The sequence below is a fragment of the Sphaeramia orbicularis genome, chromosome 8 (assembly GCF_902148855.1).
Source record: "Sphaeramia orbicularis chromosome 8, fSphaOr1.1, whole genome shotgun sequence".
Taxonomy (NCBI): Eukaryota; Metazoa; Chordata; class Actinopteri; order Kurtiformes; family Apogonidae; genus Sphaeramia; species Sphaeramia orbicularis.
The window spans coordinates 7,986,169-7,994,081 of record NC_043964.1 but is presented as its reverse complement, the minus strand read 5'-3'; positions in this window follow the sequence as shown (position 1 = coordinate 7,994,081).

Genomic DNA, 7,913 nt, shown 5'->3' with positions numbered 1-7,913 from the left:
CACAACCGCCGCTGATTGCAAAACACAACTGCCTGTGATCATAAACACAACCGCTGCTGATCGCAAACACAATCGCCGCTGATTGCAAACCACAACCGCCTGTGATCGCAAACACAACCTCCTGTGATCGCAAAAAAAAGCCACCACTGATTGCAAACAACCAACCGCCGCTGATCGCAGACCCAACCACCGCTGATCGCAGACCCAACCGCCGCTGATCGCAAACCCAACCGCCGCTGATCGCAAACCCAACCGCTGCTGATCGCAAACCCAGCCGCCGCTGATCGCAAACACAACTGCCTGTGATCGTAAAACAACCGCTGCTGATTGCAAACGCAGTCGCTGCTGATTGCAAACACAACGCCTGTGATCGCAAACACAACCACCGCTGATTGCAAACACAGCTGCCGCTGATCGCAAACCTAACCGCCGCTGATTGCAAACCCAGCTGCCGCAGATTGCAAACACAACTGCCTCTGATCGCAAACACAACCGCCTCTGATTGCAAACACAACCGCCTGTGATCGCAAACACAACCACCTGTGATCGCAAACACAGCCACCGCTGATTGCAAACACAGCCGCCGCTGATCGCAAACCTAACCGCCGCTGATTGCAAACCCAGCTGCCGCAGATTGCCAACACAACTGCCTCTGATTGCAAACACAACCGCCTCTGATCGCAAACACAACCACCTCTGATCGCAAACACAACCGCGCTGATCACAAACACAACTGCCACTGATCGCAAACCCAGCTACCGCTGATTGCAAACAACAGCGCTGATCTCAAACACGCTGAACATTTTCAAAAGCTGAAGAAAAAATGTTAAAATCTTAATGTAAATTTGGTCTGAATCATCAGAATTCGTCAAGTTTTCAGTTAAAATCATAATAATTTGACGGTTCTGCCAAATAGAAGCTCCAAACCCAAACGTCGTCGTCGTGTTACAGTGTTTGTTTGTTTGATCGGAGGCTGCTGTGTCGCTGACCGTGGTCCTGAACTCATTCCTCTGGTTTTTCTTTGTGTTTGACACTTGGTCGTACTTTGTCCTGTGTAGCATTTTCGGAACAGAGGAACGATGGTGTAAACACGGAACCAGGACTTTTAACCCTTCAGCTTCAGCAGCATTTTAAGTTTGACACTTTTCACAGTTTTTTTTTTTTTTTTTTTTTTTTTTTTAGCGAAGCTAATTGTCTTTTAAGCAATATGATGCCAAAAGCAATGAAATCAGACCATGAAAGCACCGTCTGTGTCCGCAGGGTGGACGGCACTAGTCTCTTTTCCATTGACCTTCAAAGTTTGCGAATAGAACTTGTAAATATAAATTTGTTTCATGGAAAAAACAACAATTTTGCCAAAAGTCTTGTTGTTCGACATGTTTTTTCGTAGTTAAATTGGTATATGACCCAAAACTGTAATGGAAAGACTTTGAGTCCAGCTAGAGTCACTGACCAAAACAAACAGATGTTGATGGATGTTAGAACAAGAGAAGAAGAGTTGAACCCAAACGTGTGTATGTGTGGACACACCAGGAAACCACATCAGTTTAGAATTTAGTAGCAGATAGAGGGGGAACCAGCATCTAGATTTAAAACAACACAGATTTATGTTCATGTTTATGGAATGATTCTACTGACATCTACCAGAAAAAAGAAACTAATCAGCACATTTGGGATTGAATGGAAAAACCAACATTACACACTTCTGTTTTGAGTACATTTATAAATATGGGGACAGTTTAGCTCAGATGGACCATGGAAAAGAGACTAGAGACGGATGGTTTGATTTGTGATTATTTTCAATGAAAATCAATAAGGCTCCGTTTACACTGAAAGTAAATGTGTCCATATGTGACCTGGATCTGATCTGTTACAGACAGTCTGAACAGCACTAATCGGACCCCAACCACTTTCATATGTGGTCCTAAATCTGACCCAGACCACTTTCATATGTGGTCCTAAATCTGACCCAAACCACTTTCATATGTGGCCCAAAATCTGACCCGGACCACTTTCATATGTGGTCCTAAATCTGATCCAAATCTGATATTTTCCAATGGGACTTCAGTCTGAATGTCCAGGTCGCATTTATCCGACCTTTACATCATTGAAATGCAACAAACATCCCAGTTGTTCGTTCCAGGAGGAGGAGCGGAGGAGGAAAACTATATTTCCTTCTGTAAACACAGTGGTGTCTGCGTGGTCACGTATTCCATCAGGACCTCTTTAGTGCATGTGGGTCACTTCAGGGTCACATTCAGTTCAGACTCAAAACTGATAGAAGTCACATTTAATGTGGAATATGAACCAACACACAAACAAATCAGATTTCACCCAAAAATCGGACTAGTGCATTCGCTCTGCTGTGTGGTTGGTGTTCGGATGCTTCTCTTGTCAACTTCCATCCTTCTCCTCCATCCTTCTCCATCCTTCTCCTGCTTGGCTGAACATCTGCACTCCTCCACTGCTCTTCTGCCGTTCGTTGGCCCTCCTGTTGTGTTTCCTGTTTCCAAACCTCCACCTCACATACCTCATTTTATATGTTTCCTTTTCCACACAGACCTCATTACCTCAGTACTTTTGGAGATTTGACTACGTGTATTTTGTACATTTTTATTTCTGTCTGTTTGCGTCTCGGACGTGTTTCAGTTTCTCGACTCGGAGACGGAGGTCGTCGGTAAAAACCATACGACGGTGAACGGAAGGTTCTCGGGGTTGAGGACAGAAATGTGTTTTCAGATTCTACACGGAGTCCCTGAAGTAGCACTCAGTTTACGCAGAAAAATACGACAATGATCAAGTTCCATCCTGAAGGAGTTTGAGGCGCATTTTTACCAGAAAACAAATGTTTAAGAGCCATTAAACACTAATGGCCATGACATCACCCAGTCGTATTAGTAGTAATTTTTTGTTTTTAGTTTTATTTCCTCTTCAGGTGTTTTTGTAGTTTTTTCAGTTTTTTTTTTTTTTTCATTTGATTATTTTGTCTGTTGCATCATTTGCCGTGACATTTGGCAAAAACTTTGTTTTTAGTTTTATTTTTTAAATCCAGTGTTTTTTACTCTGACATGTTTTATTTTCCCGTGATGCATTTCACTCCCTCTGGTTACCTTCGTGGCAAAAATGTACATGAACAAAAAACCTGATAAAAACATTCATCATAATAATTTTTCTTTTTTTCTTCCTTTTTTTTATTTATTTATTTTTTTAAATAAATCTCTTAAACGACTTCAGTCCTGCTCAAAACTACCAAACATTCAACAATTTCAGGATTTTAATCCATTAAAATCCTGAAAATTGTTGAATGTTTGGTAGTTTTGAGCACAACTGAAGTTGTTAGAGATTTATGGAGAAAAAAAGCAAAACTAAATGTTGTGTGATGATTTTATAGCCGTTTTTTTTTTTTTTGTGCATGTGAGTTTTTGGTTCCCAGAGGGAGGAAACTGAGGAGGAAACGACGGTGAAAGACATGTTAGAGTTGAAAATATACAGATGAACTCAGATGTATGTTGGTTTTTATCTTTATCAGTTTGTCTGGATGAAGTCGACACGTGGACGACATTATTTGTCTGAAACCAGATCAGGTCTTGGACTGAGGTCAGTACCTGGTCCGGGTCCTCCTGGTCCAGATTCAACTAGACTCGTCTCCAGTTGATGTGAATGAGCTGAACTGGTCCAGTTTATCGCAGGTTCGACCATCTGTGTTTCCACCAACGATGTTAACGCACATTTGAACATTTAACACACAGGTGTCAAACATGTGGCCCGGGGGCCAAATCCAGCCCACCAAAGGGTTCAATCCAGCCCACCTAAGGGTCCAATCCGGCCCACCAAAAGGGTCCAATCCGGCCCACCTAAGGGTCCAATCTGGCCCACCTAAGGATCTAATCCGGCCCACCAAAAGGGTCCGATCCGGCCCACCCAAAGGTCCAATCCCGCCCCTGGATGAATTTGTGAAATGGAAAATTTACACTGAAGATTAACAATCAAGGATGTTGAAATCAATTCAATCTAAAAATGATCGAACCAGTAAACTACGATAAAAAAAAACTATAAATTATGAAAACTGCAAATTTTTCTCTTTGTTTTAGTGTAAAAAAAAAATTACTTATAGAAGAATATTTACATTTACAGACTAGCCTTTTATTTAAAAAAAATGTGAATATCTGAAATCTCTGAAGAGAAGTATGTGGAATTTTAATATTATTCTCCCTGTTATTTAATGTGTATTTGTAGATCCACTTTGATCTCTAAGTTTTGATTCACATGTATAAATGATAAACTAAGGCGTAATATTGTTAACATTGCACTTATTTTTGTTAAGAATTTTCAGGTGGTTCATATTTGTTCATGTTATATTCAAGTACATTTCGTAGATGTAAACATTTTCATTACGGAATTTTACTTTTTTCACTCAAAAGTTCTTATCCTATTATTTATATTCCTTTCCTGGTCCAGCCCACTTTATATCGTAGTAGGCTGATTGTGGCCCCTGAACTAAAATGAGTTAGACACCCCTGATTTAACAGCCAAAAAACTCAATGACTTCCTTAGGGTGTATTCTGTCGTCGCGTGGATTCGGACTTTTTTGAGGATGAATAAATGCACATAATAGGAAAAGTCACACATTCTGGACCTAACTGAATGAATTTGAGCTCCTGTCGAGGTTTCGTGTCCACAGTGACACCTTCTGGATGCACTTCACTCATTTAGTCCTTCATCAACTTGAACTTTGGTTTTTTGTGAATTTTCTAAAATTGCTTCAAATGACTGTGAATGGAAACGCAGACTGACCTTGCATGTAATTCGACTCCGTTCCAGAGTTTCCACGTTTCTGTCCTGAACCTTTAATGGATCTGTTTGTATTTTACCCCCCCCCCCCCCCCCCAAAAAAAAAAAAAAAAAAACGCACAAACCTGTGTCTGCGAACACAACTCATGAACTTTAACTACAGAGCAGTCGTGTGGTTTTTTCCAGGACGGCAGCCGCTTGGCTGTTTGTTGGCAGCGTCATGTGACCTGTTCGACCAATGGCTGTCCTCCTGTTGTTGTTACAAAGCCATAAGAGAGAAATGAACCGGACGAAAAGACGGAAAAGGGACAAAAGGTTAATGTGACGAACAAAAACCTCCTGAAAACCAGTTTATTATAACGAAGAAACATGAAAAGCCATAACTTATTTAAATATGAAGAACCAGAAGAATAAACTAACGTCTAATTGCGCCAAGGATCAAAAACACAATGTTATTTTCGTTTCAAACATTTTCTCAATTCATTACTGACACAAATAGGAATAAGTGTCAGGAAACATCTGAAGTTCATCCATTAGTTCAGGTTTTACTTACTGTAATTATAAGAAACTCAAAGGTCAGTAAAAAAAAAACCCTGCAGTTACTGTTTACAACAAAGTAACTTATGAATTCAACAGTTACATGAATTATAAGGATCCCATTATTATGGATAAAATGTCAGAATATTGATACTGTTTTTTTCATTTTTTGTGTGAAGTGTTTGGTATTTAATTCAAATATTTGATAAGAGAAAGTAGAATAGACAAACTAGAAACTATGGAAATTATCCATATTGAATGCTTGGATTATTCCCTATAATCAATTAATGAAAATCAATAATGAATATAGTTTTATCTGAGTTATCAATTTGAGAAAGAAGTTAAATGTTGACAAATACATCTTGAAATTCTGATAATTTGGAATTTTAAAAAAATATCTTGGGAGCAAATAGTGGAAATATTGGCAAAAAAATAATTTAGAGAAATTTTAGCAGTTTTGAAAAATCGTAAATCAAAATTAATTAAAACAGTATAATTATCGCAAGGTTGTACCAAGTTAGAGTTAATAATCAATACTTCAGGTATCGAATTATGACAAAGGTTTAAGGAAAATGTTTGATTAAAAGTTAATGCATTAAGAGAAAAGAACTGGACATGTTTTTGTTTGGATTAACATTTGTATTTTTATTTTTTTTGTAATACATTTGTAGAAACAGTTTGAGGTGTTTCTTGTAACTAATTCTTGCCATTTAACCACAAATTTACTTTGACTTTTATTTCAATGATGTGCTTCCGTTAAAACGGTTCGTAACTAAATGTGATTTATTGGGTCATTTCTACCGGTTGCATTTCTCTCCGACCGTCATTTCTAAAGGAGGACGTTCACCGTGTCGGTTTGTACATGTAGCATGTCGGACACGCCATTCTGCATTGCATATGAAAATTTAGTATTTGTGAACAGTGGTTGTGTGGTTCCCATGTCGGAGAACAGCGGCCTCTACAGGCTGCCAAGTGAAAAACAGTCAAAGAAGGGAAACGTTTTGCAAAGGAAGAGGGACCTAACTTTAACAAAAAAAACACAAAATGCAAAGGGTTTCTTTGAATTTAGAGTTCTTTTCTGTTGATTTATTTGTAGATGTTTAGGCTGGTGTTCCTCAGGGAACAGTCCTTGGTCCTCTTACGTTTTGATGCATAGGTGGGTTCAGGGGTATTTTTAAAGTCTATTATTACATTTACGTGGTTTATTTGAAAGCAGATTTTATGTTTTACTGACAAGAAAACGCAAGCAGTTTTCTTTGTTTTTAACTGATTTTTTTTTTTTTTTTTAGCCTCGATGAACTGATGTGGTTGCCTGATGAGAAAGTTCATCTCAGTGTTTGAATTTGATGCAATACTTTTGATGAAATGTGCCCTTTTTGTAATTCAGCACGCTCAACATGTATTTAATAGATGTACAAAGTGCTGGAGTTCAATGTGAAAGTTAACTCTACGTCGGTGTAAACTCTGACCAATGCCAGTTTGGAGTGGATTCTTGCCAACGTCGTACTCGGCGGTGACGGCGACTTGTCGATGATTGGCTGCTGTTGATGGTTTCAGCCTGTGTTGATCACAGCAGCATCTGAATGTCCGTCACGCCAACGTAGAACTGTCTGCTTTAACAATACGACACACGGAGCCCACGGACATGGTGTTTGTTTTTTAATGACCTGTTTGAGTCGGGTACTTTTAGTGTAAAAATTAAAATCAATAAATGTTGATGACTGCCCACCTTCGCCTGCGGAGTCTGTTTATTGGTTGGTTAGATTTCATTAGTGTCACGGGCATAAGTGGCACTAACGTCATGACGTCATCAGAATAAAGTCAGTATTATAGAGGTCGTAATGAGGAAAAGAACTAATGTTATTAATACTAATGTTTGTATTTGAAAGTGTCATATGATATATATATTTTTTATTTATTTTAAATTTATTTTTTTATATATTTAATTTTTATTTTGTTTTTATGATGTATATTCCGAAAAAGTACAATTTTGGAAAAAGCTGTAATATATAAACATTTACATATAACATATAAATTGTAATGTCTTTTTAAACCACTGATAATCATCCAAACTACAATGACAGTGGGTTTCAACCTGTGTGTCAGTTCAAATCCACAAATCAGTTTTTTCCAACTTTGAAGACAAAAATCAGCCTTACTACTAAAATAAATACATGACATATATTTTAAAAAATAAACATGTAGTAACGTCAACAATATTACAATTAAAAGTTATAATAGCCCGGGAAAAATACATATAAAAGGAAAAAGTTATAATACTTCACGAACAAAGTAATGTGAGTAAAGTTGCAATATTAAGAAAAACTAGAAAAGCACTCGGAGAGCGCAGACCTCACATCACCAAAATTTAATCATTTGTTCCGTTGTGCCAGTATCAACATTTCCTGATGAAAATGTCATCCAAATCCGTCCATAACATTTTGTGTTATCTTGGTAAAAGACAAACAGACCCTGATGTAAACATAACCTCCACCACCCCTTGGCGGAGGTAATAAAAGTAAAGAAAATGAAACATGAAAGTGAAGATTTTTTTTTCAGTTTTTTTTTTATTTCAGTATATTTTT